This window comes from Orbicella faveolata, unplaced genomic scaffold (genome assembly GCF_042242905.1).
Source record: "Orbicella faveolata isolate gen_17 unplaced genomic scaffold, um_ofav_v1 contig_25, whole genome shotgun sequence".
NCBI classification, from domain to species: domain Eukaryota; kingdom Metazoa; phylum Cnidaria; class Anthozoa; order Scleractinia; family Merulinidae; genus Orbicella; species Orbicella faveolata.
In genome coordinates this window covers 10,072,501-10,099,546 of record NW_028301553.1, presented here as the reverse complement: position 1 = coordinate 10,099,546, position 27,046 = coordinate 10,072,501, and the positions used below count along the sequence as shown (strand labels likewise).

General features: G+C 38.9%; 1 protein-coding gene, 1 long non-coding RNA gene and 1 pseudogene across 4 annotated transcripts in view; 1 reads left to right on the top strand and 2 right to left on the bottom strand.

Annotated features, from left to right (window-relative positions):
* Nucleotides 1–9,089, bottom strand: part of LOC110045872 (A disintegrin and metalloproteinase with thrombospondin motifs 6-like) — a 45,680-nt gene extending 36,591 nt beyond the window's left edge. Inside the window, exons 1-2 of one of the 2 annotated variants that reach the window (XM_089293477.1) lie at nucleotides 8,958–9,089; nucleotides 1,681–1,720 (exon numbers count right to left, since the gene is read on the bottom strand). The gene's annotated coding sequence lies outside the window, so the exon portion shown is untranslated. Of the gene's footprint in view, nucleotides 1–1,680; nucleotides 1,721–2,559; nucleotides 2,688–8,957 lie in introns of those variants that run through there. The other variant, XM_089293476.1, reaches the window with a different exon arrangement.
* On the top strand, nucleotides 6,351–20,629 carry LOC149108883 (uncharacterized). The gene is made up of 2 exons (XR_016208394.1): nucleotides 6,351–6,527; nucleotides 19,170–20,629. It is a non-coding gene; the product is annotated as an uncharacterized LOC149108883 (long non-coding RNA).
* Nucleotides 20,630–21,446: 817 nt separating this feature from the next.
* On the bottom strand, nucleotides 21,447–26,113 carry LOC110057273 (uncharacterized; annotated as a pseudogene). The gene is made up of 3 exons (XR_016208393.1): nucleotides 25,058–26,113; nucleotides 22,705–22,978; nucleotides 21,447–22,273 (listed from the first exon to the last, which is right to left on the bottom strand). The product of XR_016208393.1 is annotated as an uncharacterized LOC110057273 (transcript).
* Nucleotides 26,114–27,046: the final 933 nt, after the last annotated feature.

Here is a 27,046-nt window from a genome sequence, read left to right as displayed (position 1 = left end):
TGCTTCAAAAACCAATAGTGTCGGAATTAACTTAATAAGAAATAAGAATTTTTTAATTAGTATAGTATAGCATAAGTATAACATGTGGTGAGAATAACGGTACATCGCTTCAGTTAACACAATCTTTTTGAGTTCGTCCCAGAAACGATGCCTCCAAGATAAGGAGGAAAAAAAGTGGAAGGTAGTATGATCACAGACATTTATTTCTTTGCTCCCACCCAGTTGCGTTCGGGCTTTTTCAAATCCCCTCCCTTGATTAATACTTTGCTTGTGATCTCGACGAGCCTCATGACAAAATAGAGGGTCGGTGTATAGACTCGGTGGAATGGGAATAGTTGTTTAGGTAATTGCCTTCAGCGTGCTGTTGTTAGCATTTGTTCGACTGGACTAAATAATGGCACAGTTACGATGTTTATTACTAAGAGAGTTCGATGGCTCCGAGAAGCAAAGCGAATACTGCATTTCTTTGATTACACGCCCACCCTCGTTTAAAAAGTGCCTCTTTAAAGTAATAAACCTTGAAGTATAAACCCACCCATTTCTGTTAAACTTGATGTCTAGAGAATTTCCTCTTTTATGTAAGCAATATATCAAACACGAACGACGGTGTTTGACCACATTTCCAGACACCGCACCGAGAGGAGAGGTGAAAATACAACGCGCAGCGGAGTATCTTTGACAAACTTTGAGATCTATCTCTGGAGATCTATCCTGATTATTTCTGGACCTTCCTGGATTTCTTAAGTCGGTAAAGATCGAAAAATAACTTTATAGGGATTCCCCTGGAAATAAGTCCTGTATGAGGGATCAACTCTTTCACCCTATAATCCTCTCTTCTACAGAATTAAATGATAACCGTAGTTTTAATTTCGCTTGTATAAAAAGATGTCTGTCACTCTCAATGCTTTTTGTAGTCTGACATTAGTCAAAGCCAAATTTGAAGGGAAAATGATATTTTAGTCTAAACGTCTGAAAAAAACAGACCTCATTGGAAAGTTACAAAACTGAAATTTAAATTCACGCCAATTCTGAAAAAGCTTAAGGATACTTTCAACAACGGCACCCAGGGCGATTACCCAAGGAAATAATGAGGTCCGTGAAACTACTTATCGCCAGTAATTAACAAATTTATTGGAACTCTCTTTTTTCGTTCATGGTGACGATTCAGTTATTTTACAACAGAAGGAATACATTTTACTCGGCAAGCTGAATCAAGCATATGTTTGGATTTCAAAATTAAAAGTAGCTTATTTTCAATCTACGGAGTAGGTTTAGAGAGCGAAAACCCAATTTCAAAACTAAACGAAAAAAGCTAATTAAAGTTAAGCTAAATCAATTTGAAAAAAAGAACACGAAATTGTGTTCGTCTTGGGAAAATACTTCTCATTTATTTTACACACGTACAGGATTCGCTGTTGTTATAGAAACAAAGAAATGACATTATCTAATATTAAAAATTTAAAGATTACAGAGAGACCTAGCTGACAGAAGACACGTCTCTTTTGACTATCATTGGTTTTGATAAAATTATTAACTGAATACGGAATGAACTGGTAATGGAAAAAAGCCGGTCAGATTTGTCAGCGTGTGATGTTTGGCAGTGATGGGTGATTAAGCCCGTCTTTAACAGAATTTTCACATGTAAACATAATTTGTCGCGGCTAAAATTCTAAAACTCACCTTTAGAAGTCCAAATCCGAACTGGAATGGTCTTTTGTCTCTGTTGATGGAAGAAAAAAGTGAGACCTTTCTTTATTATAGTGTTAAAGCTGTTCATTCCGGAAATGTTATTTACTTTCCGTTGTTTGTGAAATATGATATTTTGTGATATCTTGCCTGTTTGAACGGAGATAAGCCACCAAACAAGTGAGAAAAGAAATCAGAAAAAAAAAGACTGCGCGAAAACATTGAGTAGACCTAATTGATGCGTCTGAGGAAAAGTAAATACTTGAAATACAATAAAGTTGAGGCTATAATCTTACAAAGTAAACACATTTGATATTGGCGGAGATTCAGCTTTTAATTAAGCAAACCGTCTTTTGGGCAATTAAAGCTGGTAAAGTTTCAAAAATGTCAATATTGAAGGGGGCATCTCTAGCAAAATGTAGAAAAAAAGTTCGATTTTGTCCACTGCAGCAAAACTAACTGAATGAATAGAGCGAGACACACTTCCACATCTTGTCGAAATTTAAAAAATAAAATTACGAAAGTCAGAACTAATTTTTTACGTATTCCATGTGTTCTAATAATAAAAGGAAAATACTACTTTCTTAATTGATAATTTTCCATTTGAAAACTTGGATCAGAACTTCTTATTCCATTTGCATCTTATTCTATTTTCCCGTGGACACTGAACTTTTGTTCTTATTTTAGATTTTAGATATATTTGAGGCGAGCTGAAAAAAAAAACAAAGTCTTGCACTTTAAAGTATTGGAATGATCAAGAACAACCTGGTCCCCGTTAGACGTCGTGAACAGGGCTGGACTGAAAATAGACTAAATAAATATAGAACATTTCTAGTACACTCATTTGAAATTGCATTTTAAGTAAATACTTACATCCCAAATGTATCTGTTGGTGGCCAAATCAGAAGTCTGAGGAGCTTAAAGACGCTATTTCTAACTTCAAGCTTAGATATCTTACGACCGATGGAGTACGTGAGATTTGCCCCGCAGGAGAACAACTCGTAGCATTAAATAGAGGGCGCTGCATATGTCCTGTCCTGTGGAATTCTCACGGCAGTTTAAAATGGCACGGAAATGGTCGTATCATCCGCAGTACTTAATGTGTTTGATATCAATTGTTTCTCTTCCGTGGGTTAAAAGACTATGGTACGGGGTATCGCACGTACGCAAGACCCATTAAGAGCTGAATAAAACAAGTAAAGCTTCTCACTAGAGTGGTGAGCAACAAATACTGAAAAGAGAAAAGCTCTCGTCAAACAACATAAACGCATTTTTCACAAAATTTATTTAAAGAAGGTTTTTTTTCTTTAACTGATAGCACAGTGCAAGTGTAAGATTGGAGAACACGATTTTTTTAAATCAAATCTTAGACGTTTTTAATGCAGTTTTTCGTTTACGTTTCATTTTCCATGTGTGTTTGCATGAAAAAGATATGATTTCATGAGGAATTCAAGCGTTAACGAACTTAAGACTCCATGAAAAAAAATCTTTAAACAAAAGGAATTAAAAACATTTTAGCAAGGCTGCTTTTGTCCGGCACTAAGATGTACGTTTACTATCCTTATTAGAGGAACTTTTCACATCACCAAATTAAATTGTAAATTATTTTAATATCGCTAAAATTTGATGATGCGACAAAAAGATTATGAAGCAAAGTTCATTCCCGACTGATTCATATCAAGAAAAATCAAATTTTTGAAAGCATTTTTTTGAAAAGAAAATGCCAAGTCATGATTTTCTTCAGATGCAATTTTCGTTATTCTTTTCTTCAGTGTCTTGATTATCAGTGTTAGTGTTTATTGAAGAAGCTTGTGGACCTAGCCGGCATAGGTCAACCTCCATAATCACGTAGACAAAAAATCTGAGCGAACAAGCCTTAATAGACCAAGTGTCCTCTATAAGTTATTTATTATTTGGCGTAAAGGAGCCTAATTTTCCTTGCGGGAGACAGCGAGGAAACCCGAGCGGCGAGATTGATCCAGGGAAGAGAATCAAAGCGTAGGATTTAGTTTATTTTGAGGATGGTAAAGGAAGTCTAAATTACATTTCACGGAAACAGAAACGTCCTTTCACGAAACACGGAAAATAAAACATGTTTTCCAAAAAGAGGGCTATTTTTCACACGAACTTAAAAACCAATGAGATTTTGAAAAATTTTGTCCAAAGCACAGCCTTGTGACAACTTCATTGTTTCTTCGTTTATTTCCGCAGGCAGCATAAAGAAAACCGTGTTTCACTTGCAGACTAATGCAAGGTCCTGCGTATTAGCCTTCACGGTTATGCAACGAATGGGTGTCGAAAATAACAGGAGATATAATCAAAATAACGGTTCACGATGAACTAAAACGTTCAATTCTCATTTCGCAGAAAATTATTTTGAAAATCACGGTTCACAGCTTCCAACAAGATTACTATTCAGGAGAAAACACTGGCCATTTCACATTTCACGGGAAAAAATAAAGGCCGTTCACGAATCACGCCCCATTTTACCTGCTCGCATAGCAAGCTGTCATTAAAGTACGTTATTAATGAATGCCAGGACTGTCTATTTACTGGTCGCCCACAATGTATTCATCTGCAGAACGTTTAAACTTACTTGACAAAGTAAAATCAGCAAAAATTTTCACGTGAGTGTTTCTATAACACGGAAAAACAAAACAAGGAGAAATTGTTTTCTGTCTCTGTTAAAAAACTCTGCGAGATGAAAAAAAATGAGAATTACAGGTTTATTTCAATTGTTAAAAAGTAAGTTATTTTTGCTCGCGTCATCATTACGTCAACAGATCGTGCTAGTTTTGTTTGTCTGCAGTAACGAGTTATAGAAGTACAGCTTTTACTGCTTCCTTAAATTAAAGGGTGTTTTCTAAATAAAGTTTGACATGGTCTCGAAACATGGAGTAAAATTGCGACCTTAGACCGCGAAGTATTCTATTTTTGAACTCTATAGCTGTGGCAAATACAGACCATTTTACCCACTCATCGACATCCGGATGCGAAAGCATATTTACTATCTGGCGTAAAGATACCTACTTTTCTTGCGGGAGACAACGAGTCAACCCGAACGGCAAGATTGATCCACCTTGCACGTGTGGGAAGAGAATCAGAGCGTAGGATTTAATTGGTTTAATTTGATTGTGGTTAAGGGTGCATGGTCTAGGTCACGTTTCAATGAAAACGTGAACGTCCTTTGACGAAACACAGAATAGAACACGTTTTCTAAAAGAGGGGTCATTTTCACACGAACATTAAAAAAAGAAAAAATAATGAGATTTTGAAATTTTATGACCAAAGCACAACCTTGTGACATCTTCGTCATTTCTTCGTTTCTCTTTTTCCGCAGGCAGCATAAAGAAAACCGCCTTTCCCTTAAGACTAACGTAAAGGGTCGAGCAGATTAGCTTTCACGTTTATGCAGTGATGGGTGTCAAAAATAACAATACATAATTAAAATAACGGTCCACAACGAATTAAAACGTTTGTTCCTCGTTTCGCAGAAAACTATTCTGGAAAATAAGTTCTCCCAAAATTTCACTTGAGTCGAAAAAAAACAAAACAAGGAGAAATTGTTTTCCATTTATGTTCGAAAACTCTGCCAGATAAAGAAAGGAAAATTACTTGTTTATTTCGATTCACAAAAAGTAAATTATCTTTGCTTGCGTCATCACTACATCCTAAGGATCGTGCTAGTCCTGTGTTTGGTTACTAATTAGTTATGGAAGTACAGCCTTCAGTGCGTGCTTTAAGGGATGTTACGTTTTTTAACTTAAGTTAAACATGATGTCGAACCACTGTATAAAATTACGACCTTAGTCCTCGAAAGATTCTCTGTTTGAAATCTCTAACTGTGGGAAATACAGGTCACTGTACCCACTCATCGACATCCGGATGCGAAAACAAAATTGTGTGGAAAGTCACGCTTGCAGGAAAAACCAAAGAGTTTCCTCAATTAAATCTCGTGGCGGATTATTTTGATCACCGCCAGAGACACGTAGCGGTCAAGTCTATACATTAGTTTAATCAGGTGACTATTAATTGGGATTATCATATGGCTAGCTACGTAAACAGGCAAGATGAAGCAAATCCTGTGTTGTGATTGGTTACACGAGCGGACAAGATTTTCGCGCTGCCACCCGCAAGAGAACTTTTAATTTCTCCGAAGCCGAGGCAGATTTTTCAAAGTCCATATAATAAAATAATCCTTTATTGACCAAGCTTGTTCGGTCGGAGTTGCTGAATATTGGCCTCGTTCTGTTTTTGCGTGTTTATGGTCCTCGACTCCATCTCGGTCCATAAAGACGCAAAAACGAACTTGGCCAATATCCAGCCATCTTGACCTCACGCTTTGTCAATAGTTCATATATATATCGACTAAACGTCTCGTGAGATATCCCTAAAGAGCTTTAAGCGCTGAGGTCACCAGTCTTGCTAAGATTTTGTTTTCCGAAATAAAAAATAAAACCTACATTACTTGCAAAACATTTCGGACGATTTTAATCTCAGACAAAAAAAAAAGTGTCCAGAAAAACTATCATTTTCATAAATGTTGCTTCAGACCAATTACTCATGCGCAGTATGGCGCATGAGTTAAGGATTGGGCTCAGTTTCTCCGGTTTGGTGTCACATTTGTGCATGCAAATTTATGCATGCATACATTTACCACGGTCTTTGGGGCTTCGTCCGCCGTATTGGATTCTTCAAGAAGATGCCGTTTTTTCGCAAACGTTGTGCTTTTTCCCCAATTTGATGCGGTGTGAAAGTACCTATCAGTACTTTAGTTCGTTGTTAAGATTCTGAACTGGCATGTGAGCATGCATGAACAGCAAGAAAGTGTTTCTGGAGAGGTAAGTCATTGTTTATGTCGATCGCCATCTGACAATATGACAAATCTCAAATTTATTAGGGTTTTGGAGATTCAAGGACATATTACGAAGAGTCATTTACTAAGACCGGACTCTGTATACTTAATCTTTTGGTCAAAAAATGTTTCCTGTTCGTGTAAATGGACGTGTTCAACAAAACGGGCAGGTAATAGGCCACGTTCGATATACCGTACATCAATATTCTAGCATGTCTCCGAGGATTTCAGGACAAATTTTCAAGTTTCTTCTGTCCCTCAAATCCCAAAAGATACTCGGTTACAAAGAAATTATTTTAAAAGGAAAATAAATGCTATAACTTAACGTTTCGGCGCTATCTTGTCGCCATTATCAAATGCAGATTAAAGTCGTTCAGTTCAGTAATAGTTATATTAGCTTAGGTGTTAAGAAGGAATCCACCAAGAGTTCGAGCAATACGTGAGCTAAAACTTTTTACCGAGATTATTGGAAACGTCTGTGCGACTCTTTTAAATATCTTCTCTAAAGAAATCATTTATAACAACACCAAATGTAGAAAATAAATTTTGAAGCAATACATGTATATGAAACACTTGAAAGTACTGGTGAAATGAAACTAATAATATTATATTTTAATCCTCGGAAATATGGCATTGCATGATATAACTTACAAAAAACGCCAGGTGTCTACTGAGGAGTACTGTTATTTTATCAAGTTTCAAGTATACTTTAAAATCAAATTACAAATGTAATAAAAATAAGGCAAAGTTGATATTTGTTACAATGGCCCAGTACTGGAATATATTCCTAACAAGCAGCATGAACAAGTCTAACACTTGAACAAAAAATGCCTAAAGAGGGTTAGTTCAGAATTGCTATGAAAAAATATATTTCATCCAATTCGCAATTCTGATCATTTGCTAATTCTCTATCTATAATTCTTCGAGTCGGTTTGCTTTGTTATTAACCTGACGATATCCTTGTAATAAAGATGGCATATTGCGCTACAGCATTTATCTTCCCCCCTGCATCATAATTATCTATATCTTAGATCTATGATGCACTTTTTTCAAATTAGCATTTCTCCCGTATTATTTCTAGTTATCAGATGGCAAACGTTTTCAAATTGCTTGTCTGACTATGTACGCATTACGTATCTACTTTATATGACTTGTATTCTCTTGCGCATGAATATAGGCTACTTGGAGCCTCTTGTTCGTGTTTATTTTGCCGTTCCCAAAGTGAGACAAGTTGCGAGACAAGTTGAAGAAAAATGTTGCCCGAATTACTGGACCTTTAGGGGTAACAAAAAAATTCAAGCCACAAAACAGGATCTTGGTACCTTTCAGCTGTTCTTTTCAAAATTTCCGACGTCCTTTTTCTATGGGAGTCTCCCCGCTCGGGGGAGGGGGGGGGGGAGGCTAACCATGTAAGATACTAAGCCTATATTCGCCGCGGGGGGATCTCTATTGAAAACATATCTCAAGCCAATCCTCACCATGATGCAGTAAGAAGATGTCTTGCAGTGAATGAATTAAGACACTCCCTAGTAAAGGACCATTCTTATTTTAAAGGAGCTCAGTCACGGTTTGCGCATATTGAAAAGTATAGCCTCAATTTTTCAAATTCGTCGTTTTTAATCCGTGTTAATCTTTTCCATCCTTACCCATCCTTGATCCTTTATGGTTTATCATTATCTCTTTTGTGTTTTTCTATCTTATTAAACTGTTATTTTCAGGTTTCCTACCATTTAAAGGTAATTTTGTATGTGGCCAAAATAACTCAAAATACCGTGACTGAGCCCCTTTAATAAGGGACGACTCGGCTCCTGGCTCTTGCACGGTGACCCGACTAACGTCATTAGCTAACACGCAGACAGATTACATATCACGTAGTAGACGTACGTGCAAACACAAAACGAGACTGGAAAACTAACATTTGCGACCACAGTTAGTAAATTTGACGCTTCAAAATCAACAGCGTGTGAGCGCCAGTGAATACCGAGCGAGAACTAAAGTTATCTGGAATAAGCTGAAGTTTCTCCGCTCCCACGCAGGAAATATCCATATTCAAGCTCTCGATTTGCCCTGGTTTTGGAATTTCTAACTTCAATAGATTTTAACAAAGACACCATGGGTTCCACAGTTTATAGAAGCACAACACAGACAAGAATTGATTATGAAGACAAGAGGAGTCAACTGCAACATAAACATTGGCTCGATTAACGCTGGTTTATAGAAGGTCATAAAGAACAAGCTGCTTAACTAAAACTAACCATTCATTTCAAAGCATGTAACGTTGTCTATCTATTCGAAATTGATTTTCCTGTTTCGCAAATTGTCGATATTTGATTCAGTATTCCTTATCACAGTTGGCGCATCCTCGACTGACATCACATTGCATTGTCTGTGTTTACTTCGTTACATCTTTACCTACCTTTCTCCTAAATGATTTCTCCCGAATGGTTCCACTCTTGCTGTAACGTGTGAAGTCGAATTATCACCAAACAAGTCTGTTTGCTTTGAAGGTTAGGAAGAACTATGCTCGGCCAGCAAATGCGTGCTGAGTTATGATATAGAACCTTAAAGCAGCTTTTAGTGCTACAAACGTGTTTCCCAGTCTGCGTGTTTCCGGTTGTATCATTTCGCAACGTGAGATCGACGTTAAATATAAACCAACTGAGTCACGCAAGAACGTAGCGGCTACAATTAGCTATTGAGGGGCGCTTCCGGAAATTTAGAGAACATGAAGGAATGTTGCGGAAACTTCTTGTGGAAGTTTTCAGAAAATCTGTTAACTGTTGAATTTCCAAACTGCATTAAAAAGCTGTCTTTGTCCAAGAAAAACTGTTTGCAAGTTCGAAAATACCTCTCGCAAATGTCCTCCTTTTTGCAGCAATTAGGAAACATTTCCTAGAGCGGGGCGCTTTCCATCCGACCAAAAATTCCGGTGTGATTTTCAGGAAAATTCCTAGGGCGAATGGAACAGAATTTTCCGGTTGACTGCAGCAGAGTGGAAAACAATAAGCCCGTTCCATTCGCAATTATTCCCTGGAAAATTGAAAATGGCTGACTCTCCAGCACTTTTGTTTGTTTGGAATTATTCAATGACTTCGAGATTTAAATCGCAAAGATAGAAGCAAACAAACCACTGATACGTCGACATCTCGACTTTTAGACCACAACAACAGGCACCCTTAAATACAAACAACGACGACAGCGAAAACGTCGCAAAACAAAGGGTTAATGAGTGGCACAATGGCTCTGCACGCGTTATAAATCTTCGTACATTTCTTAGCCAACCTATGCAAAACAAACAAGTACACCATGGGGGCCTATTTTTTTTATTGAAACTAAAAGCTTTTTTGGCGCATTTAGCTGTAGCTAGCAAGTATTTATCGACACACAATTAGTAGCAAGATACTTAAGAAAAAAATATTAATTCATTTTCGAATACGCGTCCCCGTCATCCTTGCGTGCGATGTCCAACTCGCTGTGATCGTAGCCAAAATAATTTCCGAAAAAGAGGACAACCTTCTGAAGTACACCCAGGTTTCCGAAAACATTTTCCTGGAAATTTCCGTTCCATTTCGTTTTCGTCCTGGAATTTCCGTAATTTTCGGTTGAATGGTTCGATTTTTGGGAATTCAGCAACTCTACCAGGAAATTTCTGTACCATTTGGCCTAGGCAGCAGTGCTCATGTTTTAGAAATTATGCCAAAATTATGCTACTTTCTGAAAATTATGCTCTCTGTCACCGAAATTATGCTACTTAGATTTTAAGGAAAATAAAGATCACCAGTAGCTTACCTCTATCAATTGTGACTTTAATGAACATTCATATAGTCCACCTTCCAGTCTTTTAAGACTTTAAAAAGTCTTTTCCCCTGGGAATTCTTCGATTCGATCACGAGGACTCATGTTCTTTGGATCTGAGTTACCTCTTTCCTTGTACTTTCCGGTATTACTTTTAGGAACTCGTTCTCTAGAGATTGAAGCTCTCGGTACGGCACTGGAAGTGCTGAAAGGGCTGGAAGTGCTGGAAGTGGATGTACTCGTGGACGACGCCATCTTTGATCTGAGGTCTGAGGGGCCGAGCCGCCGAGCCATAAGCGTGGTGGCCTGAGAAGAGTCTCAGTCTCTCAGATATGCACAGGGTGACCTGGAATCTGCCGGACCATATTTGACCATGGGCCTTAGCACAGACCTCAATATGTTCCAAAAACAATACAGAAATAAAATACAAACTGAGTTATTCTAGAACTATGATGGTTTTTTTTGTTTTGTTTTGTTTTCAACGCATAAAAGCTCGGATTATGCTAGCAGTGCTAAACTGAAATAAAAGCTTAAAATAATGCTCGTTTTACTAAATTATGCTTAAAATTATGCTAGCACAATCTACCAAAGCCTAACTTGGCCCGTTTCGAAAATTTTGGAATTTCGGGTTGAATGGAAAGCGCCCCGACACAGTCACCCGGAAAATGCTGATCCGAATTTCCAACTTCATTTGTGATTTAAAAATTCACTGAATTTCAAACCGAAGTTTTTGGTTCAATGGGAAGCGCCCTTTGTAATCAGATCTACGCTCGGTTATTTCATTCACTAATTCACTCGCGCTAAACAATTTTTCGGTGGCAATTCCGCTGACCAAGGTATTTCGGGACGGCTGTTAAGGCGATGAATTGTTCTTTCGGGTTTGGAGTCGAACAAGTGCTCCCAAATTAAAGACTGTTTGGTTTGCAACAAAGGTGGTTGTATAATTGGATCCATCGATAGCTTTGACAACGGCTTTTAACCGAAACTTTGCCAAAATTCATGTGCAAAATAAAGGTTCCACGCTCGAAATGTGTTTTTCTTCCCACGAATTATTTCATTTATTTCAATTATTTTCCTGATCGTCTCAGTCTTCTTTTATATAATTACATTCTTTTTATTGCTTGAACATTTTTCTGATTCTATGGCAACAAAGTACTGGCCGAATTAACTTCATGAATTTAACTAAGCTGCATTCAGTTTTAGAAATAACCTCGATGTGAACTAGAAGTACGAAAGATTCCACCTCTCTCAGTAACATCAGGATTGCGTTGTTTTAAATATAGAAATACGTTCTTCATTGTATTTCTTACTGAACTGATAAAATACATGAAAACGAAAATACCAAAAAAAGGTGAACTATATAGGTCTTCAAATTGCATCTTTATATTCTTTTTGACTCGGCTGCTTGCGTTCGGAGATTCGTAGAAACTTGCATGCAAGAAAAAAATTGTAAGCATTCATTAATTACAAAATTGTCAGTTGTACTGCTTGTTAAATTCCCAACAGTGTAAACATTTCTTTAGAAAAAAAAAGCCATATTCCAGGTGAAATGCATATATGCATTTGCATACAAATATAGCGGCGTAATATTTTGATAAGCGCTGCAAGCTGTATCGAAAATAATAATAATAATAATAATAATAATAATAATAATAATAACAATAAAAACAATAACCTGCTTTCAGTAGACTGTGTAAATAACTGCCAACAAAACCGATCACACTGGTGACTCGTTTTTCAGATCTACTAAAACGAGACGAAGGCTACAGTCGTCTGCTGGTAAAGACTGTGATAATGGTAAACGTGCTGAATTTTCCAGAGAGCGACTTTCCCTTATATTTTATTTCCCGTTTGTTGCTTCGAAACATTTTCAGGTTTATGTTAACCAAGGATTGCGGGCACAGCGATCGCAGGGCGATTGGAGAATACTTTCTGCGTATATGAACGGCACAATTTGTCATCGCAGGTGATGTGAAGAAAATTGCAAAAAGTATTAAGAGCAAATGTCAACAAAAACCAAGTAAAATTTGAATTTGGCGGCAGAAGTAGAAAAATCGATTTTTCTCTCTTTTCGTCCACAAATAGCCCTTAGGTAGATATGAAACGTGATATAGTTTTTTGGAGCTCGAAGCGCTTTAAATTCGAGAAAATCGAGGGAAACGATTTTCGCCTCAATGGTCACCAAAATGGCCGATCGCAAAGACTTAAAATTAGTAATCTAAACTTAATTTGCATTCGCGTGTAAAAGAGAACTAAAACTTATCAATACTTTTTCTTGAAAGACAAAGTATTTAGCTATCCAAAACAGGTTAGAATTTGACTTGAGCGCCATTTGGGAATAAACACACAATTTTTAAAAAAATCCCATTCAGTTAGTAGGTCGAATTCCTAATACAGGGTTAAAATTCAGAGATATTTTTCGACATGTGCCATAACTCCAAATTCCTTGAAACTTCGCCTTTGGAACACTTTTATGTTGTTGTAAAACATGTATTAAAATCAGCTTGGGTTATTCTTCGGGTGGTTTTTGAGGCCTGGCTGAAAAACTCCGATTTTACCTAAAACATGACGAAAAGTAAACAATGGCTTCTGCGTGTTGGTCTGAGGGCGAGCGGGCACAGGCATTTAAATCCTTATAGTATGAGTTCTTTGTACTAATAAGCAAATTGTTTGCTTGCACCTGTAATAAAACTGTTCAATCTCAACGCCAGAGTAACTTTATTTAATCCGAATATGTTTCATCGCTTCTAATCCAAGACATTGTGACGAGATGTCAATTTCACACCGATAAGAAACAAGAAGTCGAAAACGTTTTACTACGCAGCCTTCCAATTATCAATTTAAGATAACTGGCCGCTGAAGGAGATATTTACTGAATTAAAGCTTAAAGCAGTTACGTTTTCTGTAACCTATCAGGTTTGGTTGCAGGACCGGAAATACAGGTTAAATTTGGTAAAGAAATCTTAAGGTTTGATTGTTTATTTTGTTTGCAAGTCACGGTTTCATTCCCGGCCGTGGAATTTACTATGTCCCACAGCAGAGACCAGAATGGGTTGTTTTACAAAAGTGCGGCCGTTTATTTCCGAAGTAAAACATGTTTCCGATAGTCTATAGTAATTTTGTCAATATATAGTTCAGTTAAAAAGAAGGTCACGCGAATTTCAATTAAAAGTTCGGTCAGAAATATTTCCCGCCAAAGCGAAGTTATTTTTTCCAATGTTTTCTAGTCACTTTGTTTCGACTTTCTGCTATTGGCAATCCATGACTCACTAAAAGACCCGCTTGCAATGATTAGCTAGATTGCAGAATAGAATATTTAAGCACGCCAAATCCATTAAGCTAATTTATTTTACCCAGTATTTTCCCAAGAGAATTCTATTTTAGACGTCACGCTGCATGTAAAAACAAAATGTATCCTCAGTTCTCTTGTTCTTTTTTTGTTTTGTATTTTTTTTTTTTTTTTTTTTTTTTTCTTTTTTTACCGTCGTGCAAAACATACTGCAACCATATAACGATCGAAGCTCTACTCTAAATTAATTTTGAGACTTTAGTTAACACTTCGTTTGCTTTCGGAAGGCGTGACACGTCATATATACAGCGATTTAAGGTCAGACGACAGAAGTTCGCAAATGCGGATCTTTTTTAAAGGTTTCTGTCGTTTATCCTTGGTATGTTTTAAAAGTATGAACTGTTGTGTTTCTCGATCAGAAGAATTGCTAAGCAATGCGGGTGGACTCTGGTCAGTTATTGTTCCATTAACGGCGCTTAAACTGATGAACGAGATTCTCGAGGAAAGTCAGAGGTCAGATCCTATTTGGTAGCGATACGAAAAGACAGGTTGGGTGACACCAATTTGCCGCTATCCGCCATGGTATCCGTTCCACGAAGAGGTTACGAAGGAGAGAAGAATAGAAATCTGTAAATGCTGCTATGTCAGGATTACCAGCGGAGATCTTTCTTGCGATCAATGTTGTTGTTTTTGTCGGCGCAAGTTAGTATACCTTCCGTTGTACCTTGTAAATGGGCAAGTCCTATATTAGAAGGTTGGAAAATAAGCGCCTGCTCGCATTTACTTTGCAGTCCCGTTTTCCATATTCAACTGAAGTAAAGCAACTCTGTAACTTTTATTTATACCTGTACACAGTTAAACCGGGTGAATTGTTTAGAATTGCGGTCCGTGATTGTGAAATCTACACATTATCTGTTTGTCGGTGATCTAATTTCACGTAGAAAGATTGAAATATTCCTTCATATTCCTCATTTTATCATTTTATTTTACTTTAAAAGAAGCATATCGACCGGCAGAACGAAAATATTATAATGAAAGAAGTTAAACCGCTTCACTTCAGCAGTCTCTTCTGTCTCTTGGCCTCAGGAAAACACGCAAGCAGTCTATTGCTTTCTTCTTGCTGATGTTTTCGTTAAAATCCGGTTATTTCAGCGGCGCGTTAAAAGCCACTCGAAGAATAACCCAAGCTGATTTTGATATATGTTTTACAACAACATAAAAGTGTTAAGTACAAGGAACTAATAATACAAGGACTTTAAACGCCTATACCGCATTACCCTCAGACCAACACGCAGAAGTCCATTGTCTACTTTTCGTAATGTTCTAGGTAATATCGGGGTTCAGTCGGGCCTCAAAAACCACTCGAAGAATAACCCAAGCTGGTTTTAATACATGTTTCACAACAACAAACGAAATAAAACAACCCATTCTGGTCTCTGTCGTGGGACATAGTAAATTCCACGGCCGGGAATGAAACCGTGACTTGCAAACAAAATAAACAATCAAACCTTAAGATTTCTTCACCAAATTTAACCTGTATTGCCGGTCCTGAAATAACTTTTTGCAGCCGAACCTGATGCGTTACAGAAAACGTAACTGTTTTAAGCTGTAATTCGGTAAATGTCTCCTTCAGCGGCCAGTTGTCTTAAATTGATAATTGGAAGGCTGCGTAGTAAAACGTTTTCGACTTCTTGTTTCTTATCGGTGTGAAATTGACATCTCGTCACAATGTCTTGGATTAGAAGCGATGAAACATATTCGGATTAAATAAAGTTACTCTGGCGTTGAGATTGAACAGTTTTATTACAGGTGCAAGCAAACAATTTGCTTATTAGTACAAAGAACTCATACTATAAGGATTTAAATGCCTGTGCCCGCTCGCCCTCAGACCAACACGCAGAAGCCATTGTTTACTTTTCGTCATGTTTTAGGTAAAATCGGAGTTTTTCAGCCAGGCCTCAAAAACCACCCGAAGAATAACCCAAGCTGATTTTAATACATGTTTTACAACAACATAAAAGTGTTCCAAAGGCGAAGTTTCAAGGAATTTGGAGTTATGGCACATGTCGAAAAATATCTCTGAATTTTAACCCTGTATTAGGAATTCGACCTACTAACCGAATGGGATTTTTTAAAAAATTGTGTGTTTATCCTCAAATGGCGCTCGAGTCAAGTTCTAACCTGTTTTGGATAGCTAAATACTTTGTCTTTCAAGAAAAAGTATTGATAAGTTTTAGTTCTCTTTTACACGCGAATGCAAATCAAGTTTAGATTACTAATTTTAAGTCTTTGCGATCGGCCATTTTGGTGACCATTGAGGCGAAAATCGTTTCCCTCGATTTTCTCGAATTTAAAGCGCTTCGAGCTCCAAAAAACTATATCACGTTTCATATTTACCAAAGGGCTATTTGTGGACGAAAAGAGAGAAAAATCGATTTTTCGACTTCTGCCGTCCTATGTTTGCTAATTAGAAAAATTCACTCTTAATAATCAATCGAAAACATGGATTTTCACGACTGATTAAAATTGGCTTGGAATTTTTCAACCACCAGCGGGCGTCTTAAAAGGAAATTAAATCTACTAAATAAACCTGAAGCGGCAAACATCTAGTTTTCTTTTCGAGCGGCAATCGCCAAGGAAAAGTTTTTCTTACCTTTGATGAGCAAACAGACGCCATACAGTGTCCCAAGAAAACTCTTCTCGATTTGCAGATGCCGCCTTAGTAAAGTGGACTGAAGAACTGCCGAGTTCAGGAAATATTTTTTTTAGATTTGCCGCGGCACTTTTCCGATTGGTCACCATATAGCTGCAGATCCGCTTTGACGGAAATACCTATTTGTGTTGACAAGTGGGCAGGAGATTTGAAGGCTAAAAGAGACCAATAGAGTGACCAGATCTTCGTGTCAGGTGGAATGGAGTTTTCAGCGTCTAGTAAAACTGCACAAGTTCGACACTCCCTACACCGTGTCATCCGCCACAAGGCCCAGCTTTAATTTCATACTGCCCTTTGACACAAGGAGTTTTAGCATCAGCTATCGCTCAAGGTTATCAGTGAAACAGATGTTCAGCTGATTGCCATGAACTTCCAACAGCCTTGAAAAGCATATTGTTCGGCGAGGTGTTAACGTATAATCCGAGCAAATTGTAAAGGACAATTCTTCTTGGGGTCATTGTTGACTCAGTCTCCCAATAAGAAATTCATTCGATAAACAAGCACATATCATATCAAGAAATGCTCGTACAATTTAGTTATCATGCCAAGTTTGAAAGAAAATGATTGAAAAGCTGCGTAAAAAGTGATGCTCATAAACGTTTTAGTACACACTCTGGTTTATATTTTTATCCGCCGAGCTTTTTTCTTCCTGATAAGTCTGTTGCTATCCTGTAACTTGCTTCGTTTCCGGCGATAGCCTTTATGACCCAATTTATCGACAAGTACGAATACAATTTCTGCGAAATTTTGCTGAAAAAACCAAGAAATTATATTACTACACATCATTTTTGTCGGGAGGAAACTCATTTCCATTTATTTTCAACACACTAAATAAAATAAGCGATATGTACAAAACTAGCTTCGCCCAAGATTTCGCCAAATTATCGTCATACAATAGTACTATGCAATATTTATACAATTTACGATATTTTACGATCGTTTAGAAATATTGTATATTATGGCGGTCAACTGACGAGATCTTGACAAAACCACTTTTGAAGATCGCGTATGCAAATTGGTGTGTTGAAAGTATATGCAAAGAGGTTTTCCTAATCAAAAAAAAAAAAAGATACTGATATTGTTTGTATACGTCTTCATTACGCTAAAACTTCAATCACCCTTCCGCAACAGTTTACAGTGATAGCAATTGCGCCCAAATGGCAACGTAAATAACACTAGCTCGCCTGAATATATTTTAATGAAAGAAGACATGTTGTGGGAAGCGAAATTATGGGTATAAGACCAAAATGGTCAATAGCGGTGACAAAGTTCTTGGTTGTAAGTTTTTGTTTGAGTTTTTGGCCTTAACAGTGCACAAAACAAAATAGTTGTTTACCACTCACTCCATTCTGGCTTAGGCTTGATTACCAGCCGCTGTTCGGGAAAGGAGCCCGCGCTCTTCCCCAGAAAGCAATTCTTGGTGAGGAGCGTAGACCGGATTCCGAAGAGTGGCGGAAATCGATCCTAATTCTGCCTGAGTAACTAACCAATAGGAAGGTTTCTGTTACGTAACCATGTATAGTGAATAACCGCAAAACAAAAGATTGTGCACCATCGTAGACTTTCCAGCATGAATATTGGCGTCTTTTTTCCTCTTTTTAAGTTCGCCGGATTTCATAGCCATTACCAACTATGAATAATGTCGATACTTTAATAAGGATTCCTTCCAGTTGAGTCTATATTTATTCATGAACTTCGCAAATTCAAGATTTTTGTCGACATCTGTGCTGTTCTATTTCTGCTTAAGATTTTAGTACGCAACAGTGGCAATCACGACGATTCGGAAAAATTTCCTCGAGTAAATGGAAGCTCGTACTTAATCAAACAGTGTGTCGGGTTTAAACTGAACTTCAAGTTATTAGGAGCTGGCTTTTCGAATGCTAGCCCCAGTTCCCGGAAGCACAATATAGAGTGTTTACAAATGTATCATTGTATTTCAGATAATTCCGGTGCCATGGGTTTTCAAATCTTTCAAACTTGTGGTTGATATTTCTGAACAATGGACGCAGATATATTCCCATCGAGTTTCGCCTATTTGTTCTCGTTTTTTTTCCTGCCCTGCCATACTGTCATGAAGCTTTCATGAAAATTTGTTTTAAGTGAAAGTCCTAACAACAAGCCACAAAATTGCGTATGCCCAATGGGCGTCGCTTTGGTGTAGCTAAGGTTAAAATCACGGTGGCAGAATACGTTATAGATTTCTACGACCTTTCTCCTTTTCCTTGAATGTGCAATTAAGATCAAACCAACACGAAAACGTACTAGCTGTTGTACATGTTGAACAGGTGTTGAACATAAATAATTAAATATATTTAAATACATTATTGTCTGGCCCTACTTGTGCGCTCAGGAAGTAACGCGGACTGGAAAGAACGGCGGACTGTAATAAGGTAAGCGAAGGTGTCGCTTGGTCAATTTCGGAGTTTGACTCATTTATAACTATACTTGAGCAAGCATGAATTTTTCTCGGTATTTTGCTGTTAAGAAAATAAGGCTACCCTGCCTGCTGATAGGCTCTCTTGCTTATATATTCAGTGGTGTGTTTATGTAAAGAGGGTTTGCGGAAAAAAATGTGTTTTCGCACCGAAATTTCTTGTATACCGCTTGGCTTGTGTAACAATTACCTGGAGGGTGGTGGAAAATTAGAGGGGGGCATAGGAGAAAATGACAACAAGAGAGAGGGGGATTGGATGTAAAATTTCATATATGTGGGAATGCCTTGTTTGAAAAGCTTCAGAAATTAAAAGAAGACCATGTTCGTCAGGGGCAGTACTTTCTTGAGTACCTTAAGTTTTCCTACACTCCAACATGTGATGTCTGTCTTAATAAAGGTTGGACAAGAGGTGTTCCTATCCAGCGTTCTCCAGTTCCAACCCTAGATGCTACTTCGTCTGGAAAGTGTTTACCATTCACTACGGCAGCGTCCACTGGAGACCAGATCGACAAGTTTCTCCCAAGTGTGCAGATAAAGAGATTGTCCAACGAGGGAAAACTGCCCTCTTCTGAAGAAAGGTCTTTGCAAGAGGTATGTTCCCAGTACAACATGGACGAGACTGCGTGTAAAAGTTATGTACAGCACCTTGAGTTCCTCGATGCAAAAGCCAAAAAAAAAAAGAGTAAGAGAAAGGAACACCCTTCCGCTTATTTCTTGGACAATTGAAAAAGATATAAAAGCGCTTACCAACAAGCAGCTATAATGTATCTAAAGCAAAAAGGCCATAAGACAAGTGGAAGCAAGGCTGTGTTGATTGACCGAGTTCTCACCCACGCACGCGGGAACCTTACTGCCAGAGATGCCGTAGAAGATGTGGAATCTCCCAATTCATGCGAAGACGCCACAAGCTCATAGTCCAGTGATTCTGATGACTCCTCAAATGACTGTTTGACATACATCGAAGAGTCACTTGAAGTGATGTTTGTACCAGAGGAAGAACTCCAACAAGTAAACTAGGTATGAGGGAATCAATGGGAGGAGACTTTTTTCAATGGGCGGGGGGGTAGCCTTAATATTATCATTATGTGAGGTGGGGGTTGAAATTAATTTTTGCTTAATGAGAGGGGGTTTGACTTAGTTTTGGGGCATATTTCAACCAATTCCCAGTCCCCCCACGACCCCCTCCAGGTAATTATTGCACAGTCCCTTATAGGGTTCGGAAACCTCGTTTAGGTTAGTTTTGTCCGAAAAAAATAATTCCCCACAAAACCAATACACCAGCTTTCCATTAGTGATCGACGTGAGAATGTTGCTGCTTACCGGAAAAATTGGGAAAAAAATATAAATATGGCAACTTCTTTTGCATTACACTATCGACAAAATTCTCCTGTGTTTTCAAACTTGGAGCTTGGCGCGGAGCCAATACTCGCGCACGCTTATTATATTTTACCTCTCTGAACTCGCGCGACCGCATCTTCCGAGAATTTTCCGATATCCTACCCACATGCTTCTTAGATGTGCCAGACCTCCTTGAATGCTCGGTACTAGACCTTGCGCCAGCTGGCCGCGACAAAAAAACACAAGACAAGATCGATGCAAACAAATTTAAAGTTTATTCTAATTATTATATTTTTAATGAAAAAGTATGTCTGTTAATCATCTTTTCAACGGGTGTGAGAACTCCCTGTTAGCATTCACGAGGGTAACAGCTATTCGACTAAAATCTATGAAGTCATTTTAACCTCTTTGTCTTTGTTATAAATGTTATGTTATATTTCTATGTTACCCGTTCTACTTTAAATTTCTTCATATTTCGGGTTTCGTCTCAATTCTGTATAGTTATCGGTTTGATTGCCCTTAATTGAAAAAAAAACAAAAAAAAAAAACGCATTTGACACTCGACCAGTTGACCAAACGCAACTGCAGATACTATTCTACAGATGTCACTGCTCTCAGGGCAGTAAAAGGGTTTGCCTAATTGTTGGCGTGTTTGATCGCGAATCAAGCGAATCGTGTTGAAAAGCCGGTTATATTCTTGAGTAACTTTTCACTCTCCATTTCAGTGTAAAAATGAGTCCCGGCGAACTCCAAGTGTAACCTGACAAAAAGATAACAGATTGAGGGTCTACACGGAGATGTTGACAGTCAAACCCCGTTCAGAAACTCTGGATTGACTAGGGACCATTCCAGAAAGAGCGCCAATTCTGCCAGTCGCTCCATGCAACGTTTACTGTTCGCCTATTCATCTAATCGGATTTCCCTGTTGTTTCGAAGACTCATTTTCAGATTTTTAATAAGAATGATTTTCTCCGATAGATTGGTAAGGTTTCTTGAGAACTCAAGGGAGAGAATTGTTTTGATTTGATCGATATTGACGCAAAATTGACGAAGATTAAGGAGGAAGCGTGGCCGAGTGGTCACTGTGTCGGACCCGCAATCCAGCGGTCCAGGGTTCGAGTCCCGCTCTGACCACTAACTGGATTTGTTTCTCGGTAGCCCCGGAATCAAATCCTCGGCCACGCTGGTAAATAGCCAACTAGTTTGTGTCAGGACAGTTGGGATTCTTACTAATGTTATGTTCAATTTGAATTATTTGTTTCAGTTGTTTGCTCGGCCCCTCTAACACTTGTGCTATGAACATTGCCAGGGGTAAATAAAGTTTATATAATTAGATATATAGCGATAGGTCTAAAATTTTAAACTAGAAGTTTAAGGCTAATAGCATTATGGTATTCCGCTAACCCTAACACATAAGACATTTACGTAATATATCAAGCAAGAAAGATGGTGTTTGACCACAATTCCAAACACCGAGAAGAGAGTTGAAAATACAACGCGCAGCTGAGCATTTTTGACGAACTTCAAGGTGTTTGGAAGTATGGTCAAACACTGTCTTGAGTGTTTGATATATCTTCGCAATCGAAACGAAAACGGAGGAGAAAACGGAAAAATAAAATCATAAAAGTCTATGCTAATTAAGTTCAAATATCCAAACATCGTCACGGTCTTGATTTCCTTTGTTGAAACTTGATGAATGATTAATGAGTTTGAGAATGCAGTTTAATATAACTACAATCATTGCTGTACGTTCAACTGTACGTCAGATAAAAAGACGGTACTGCACAAATTGGTTAACTCATTGTGACACGTCGCGGCGGTTGGTCTTTTCTCTGCCTGGCCATCCCAGCAACGCTGCATCAGATTTTGCCACTGATCTTGAGGCATCCTGGTGCCCTGAATATGGGACGGTCTCACACCTTCAACCACTTTGTCCAAAAACGTACTCAGATCTCCTCCCACGTCCATGAGGGCTCTTCGACCATACCATATCTCCCACATCATGATGCCAAAACTGTACAAGTCCGCCTTGTTGTCGTACACACTGGATTTAATCACTCCCGGTGCGACGAAGCCAGGTGTTCCTGCCATGGTGCCTGTGATCATCTTTCCTTCTTTGGATACACCAACATCGGCGATCTTGACAACATCTTGGAGTGACATCTGTACAAGAGTACAAATAATTAAAAACCATACTGTCACTTTTGTGTAGTTGAATAACACAGGTCAAACACTAACTCCACATCTTTTAAATGCATGATTGCGTTAAAATACAAAATTATATTTCAACCGCGATACTTTAGCCTAACATGAGGGAAGGGGATCGGAGGATTTCTATTCCTCCATGAATGGGAAGCTGGTCCGATCGCAGGGTTACCCCGAGCATTAAATTCGCTGGTACCCATTTATACATCAGGGTATGTGGAGAGAGACACTTTGAGAGTAAAGTATCTTGCCCAAGAACACGGCACATTGTCCCCGGCCAGTGCTACAGCCCGGACCACTCGATCCGGAGTCGAGCGCACTAACCTTGTCTGAGATAAACCCATCTAAAATTGACACCCCAGTAAAACTGATACATCTTGTTTTCTTACCAATATGTTTTCCAACTTGAGGTTCCCGTGGACGTACCCTTGTTTGTGTATGTGTTCCAGTCCATTGACGATGTCTTTCGCCCATCGGATTGTAGTTCTCTCGGTGGGATGTGCTAAGGACGGCAACCTGGCTGGTATGTTCTTAGGATTCAGGAAAATATGTCTCATCAAGTTTTCCTTGCACAGCTCCATCACTATTATCGCCCTCTCCTGGTCTCCTTCCTTCAGCAGTGATGAACCATAGAACTTCACAATGAATGGATGATTCAATTTCCTGCGAAAGGTGGTGGAAAGTAATGGGAGACTTAAGTCAAACTCACAGTGAATTTACGAGTACGACCAATTTTGTTTTTTGTTGCGAGAAATAGATAAGTGATGTTAGACTAATAAGTGGGTTATATAATGAAGTTCTCTACCATTGTATAACGGTTTCATAGAAGAGAAACGAGTTAGTAAAACAGATTACTTTCAGCGCAACCTGGTCAAAATTGTATGCTAAGGGAAGTGGTCAAAACTGTTATACATATAAGGGACCCACTAGAATAACTTGAGACTACTGTCTCTTTCTATAGCCCCCTACCCTTATCCAGATACCAACGGTTTCTTTTATAGCCTCCCCTCATCCCTTGGCAAGTGACCCTTGGTCTCTACTACAGCCCGCCTCCGTCCCTTGACAAGTGACCCATGGTATCTTTTATGGGCCCTCCTCCCGTCACAACCTACCCATGGTATCTTTCATGACCCCCCATCCTCCCTCAAAAAAAAAAAGTGAGTCACGAGAACCTCTATTTGCTGCTAACCTATGGCCTCTTGCTTAACCCCCCTACCCCCACCCCCACCCCCACCCCACTACACACACAAAAACAAACACACACAGAAACAGTATGCCGGGTTGCGTACGCTATGGTCACATTATTGTTCCTTTAACCCGGATCTTAGAATATACGATCATCTCTGGTTTGCATACCTATAAAAATTAGAAATAAACCATTTGGATGTTTGAAAACAAGTTCGACAATCATGTTAGAGATTTTTTAACGAAGAAACACAAAAAATCACCACATTGTTTTGCGCTCAAGTACATGGTGTCCCTTAGCCCCTCACCCCCTCACGAGACCCATGGCCTCTTAACTAGCCCCCCACCTCCCTAAGGAGACCCATGGCCACTTATATAGCCCTCCCTCCAAAAAGTGGGTCCCTAGCATGTAACATAATCTGTTATTTCGTTAGTTATTGTAGTACGCTGGACAAAACTGCTCTGGATCTACGTTTTAAGACAACAAATCAAAACAAGCAGAGCGATGCAAATAATTTTGTGATTGTCTTAAACCTTCTTAAATTCCACACCTGGAAATTTGTTTTCATATAGATCACGCTAGGAAGACTTCCGTTACAGTGTATCTAAATTTGCGGAGTGAATCACAAATGTACGGAGAAATGCGCGATTTCTGCGAAAAAAATAGTTATGGTTTACGTCCTCATCGTAGTGTTAGACCAGTGTTGTTGTGAGAAGAAAATCATTGCGTGTTCGTGGAATTTTTCCTCGTGAATTCGACGAAATGTCATGAGGAAGGAGGAATAATCCATCTAAACAGCACTATAAACCTGTGATACATCAGCGGTTTAGAGAATCAAAGATTCAAGTTGTGATGCTACCACAGAAGGGTCACAAGGTAAACCAAACAAAGTTATTTCAAGCTGTTGAACAAGAAAATGCGAGAAAATGGCAAGCTCCTCATAGATAAGCCCAGAAACAGGTCCGAAACTTTCTTAAAAGCACAAATAGCATTGTCTGAAGTTCTTGGACGAGAACGCTTTAAGAGAGCAGTATCTTGTGTAATTGTGGCTTGTACGAGGCACGCGAGCTAAATTAAAGCAGCCATCTACAAAACAGGCGGTAACCGATCTAGTGACAACAACACTTTAAAGACTTCAAAGAAGATTAGTTTCTGAACACAGTATCGTATTTTAGCGACCAAATAACTTGTAAGTCTTTCTCGTGCTTTCTTGGCAAAATCTTGACAAAAAAATCCTCCAGCAGGTTAAGTGCTTCTTAGCAAAACAACACTCCAAAGAAGAATTTTCTTTCCCAGAAATCGCCCGATTTTGAATACTTTTGTGATCAAATTTGGACAAGGCATAACGCAAGCTTTTCTTGAGTGATTCAAATAAAAATAAGTTTTCATCTGTGGAATTTAGTAAAGTTTAAGGCAATCAAAAAATTATTTGTGTCTCTTTGTTCGTTTTAATTTTTTGTTGTGGAAACGTCGATCCAGAACAGTCTTGTCCAGCGTACTATATATATAACGATGAAACCTTTGTATCGTGAAATGCAGTGACACAAAAACTTTACCTCAATACGCCCGTTTCAGCAAGGAAAGCACTTGCGTTGGAGTAGTTTAGTGGCTCTTTAGACTAATAAGTGGGTTTTTAAAGCCACGGGTTGCTCTTCCTCGCGTAGCTTTAACTTCCCTCGATAGACAGAAGCAAAGACACCTGTTCCAAGCAGTGAACTTCCGTCGTCCTTCCATTCCAAATCGTTGCAACTGATGTCCATGGTTCGTACCTCCTTGATGAAGAACATGGCCATGTAATCCTTCAGCTGCAAACTCCTCTGGTAAAAGGGTCTATAGAAGTCTTCTTTTTCTTTCTGTGAACGGATCATATTTCTTAGATGTGAACAGAGCATTTTGGCAGCCTCAATGAGCTCAGGGATACGAGCTACAACTTGCGTGAGCCACGCTTGACACTCTTTCAGCTGCTCCACCACGAACGACCGCAGATTCTGTTCCTCGGCAGCTTCAGTTAAGTACTCTTTTGAAGCTTTTGCCATGAACGACTCGAGACTTGTGACGTCACTGAGAACTCTTTCAGCCACGCTAAAGTTGTCTGGAACAAAGGGATCACTGCTAGGACTAGCGGCATCCTTAGCTACAACGGAGCTCTCCAGATTTGGAAGTTCTCCCTCGAGGATGTTAAATCTTTCCTGGAAGTACTGGATTAGGAATGTGCGAGCATCTGAAAAGACATGGTTCTCTTCTTCCCAGGTTGCGATTACGTCCTGAAGCCGCTTCATAATAGCTTTTTGGATGAAATTTCTGGCGACCTCCAAACTTTCTTCTGTGTTTAGAACGTCGTCCAACGTCCATGAGGTGAATTTTTCCACAACATCTGAAGTCTTCAGATATTTGGAGAGCGCTCTAACAGCGTGGTCTGTCTTGTTCTCCAAATAATCCTGCAGCTCCTTGTTAACGGACCTCAGCTGTTTTTCAATCGTTAATAGGCGTTCCATGCGCCTCATTCTCTCAATAACTTTTTGGCGATCTTTGAGAGAATTGTCAAGAATAGCCTTAGTGGCGTAAGCCATGCGAGAAAGGAGGTAATCAAGCCACCTGAAATAAAAACGTAAACGTGTGAGTTATTCCTTATGGTTTGCAAAACGCACTCGTTTTAACTCACTTCGACTCATTTCGCGCTAGTGCAAACTACCCCGGTTCACAGGTTTTACACAGTTTTTACACAGTATTTATACAATTTTTATGGCGGAGCTCCGGTGGCCCAGAGCCCATACTTATAGAGGAAAGAGAAGAAAACCCATGAATGGATTTTCTCGTGGTTATCATGGCTACCGGTACTGCTCGTGGGCGCGTACGCGCGACGGCGGCGGCGAAGGAGTCGCGGAAGATGGCGGTCATACTCCAGTTAATAGGTTGACAGAGACATACAGCCTTGGTTTGTAGCGTCCCTCTTTGATATTGGACATCCATGTTATGGTCAATTGACACCTGTCAAAACAAGGTATCCGCTGACCAGTATCACATGACCATATTGCGGGCTCAAATTTAGAGCTCATCGAGGTCATGTGTTTTTTTAACTTGACCGCAGACCAACTGCTGGTTTTTAATTGGATCGCAAGCGCATGTTAGGTTAACTTGCTGTAATCAGGGCCGGGTTGTTCGGAAGCCGGTTAATGCTAACCCAGTATAAATTTTTCTTGTATACAAATGTTTTTCACTACTCATGGTTTGTGCATTTTGAGATTGTTCAAACTCAGAACAGAAAGCCAAACAATATAAACAGAAAATATCACCGCAAAGTTACAAAACAAATCAAACTTCTCGCTTATCGTGGGTTAGCTTAATCGGGCTTTGAACAACCCAGCCCAGGTGCTTCGCCGTAAGCCTTAGCTAAATATATATATTATATTTACCGTTCCTTAATTTTCAAGTGATTTTAATGCGTCGGATGTTGATAGAAGACATGATGTCTTCTTCTTGTTCTTCTTCCCGGCCGAAAAAGGTCTTGGATTCCATATTGACATGATTTCAATGACTGGGATTCC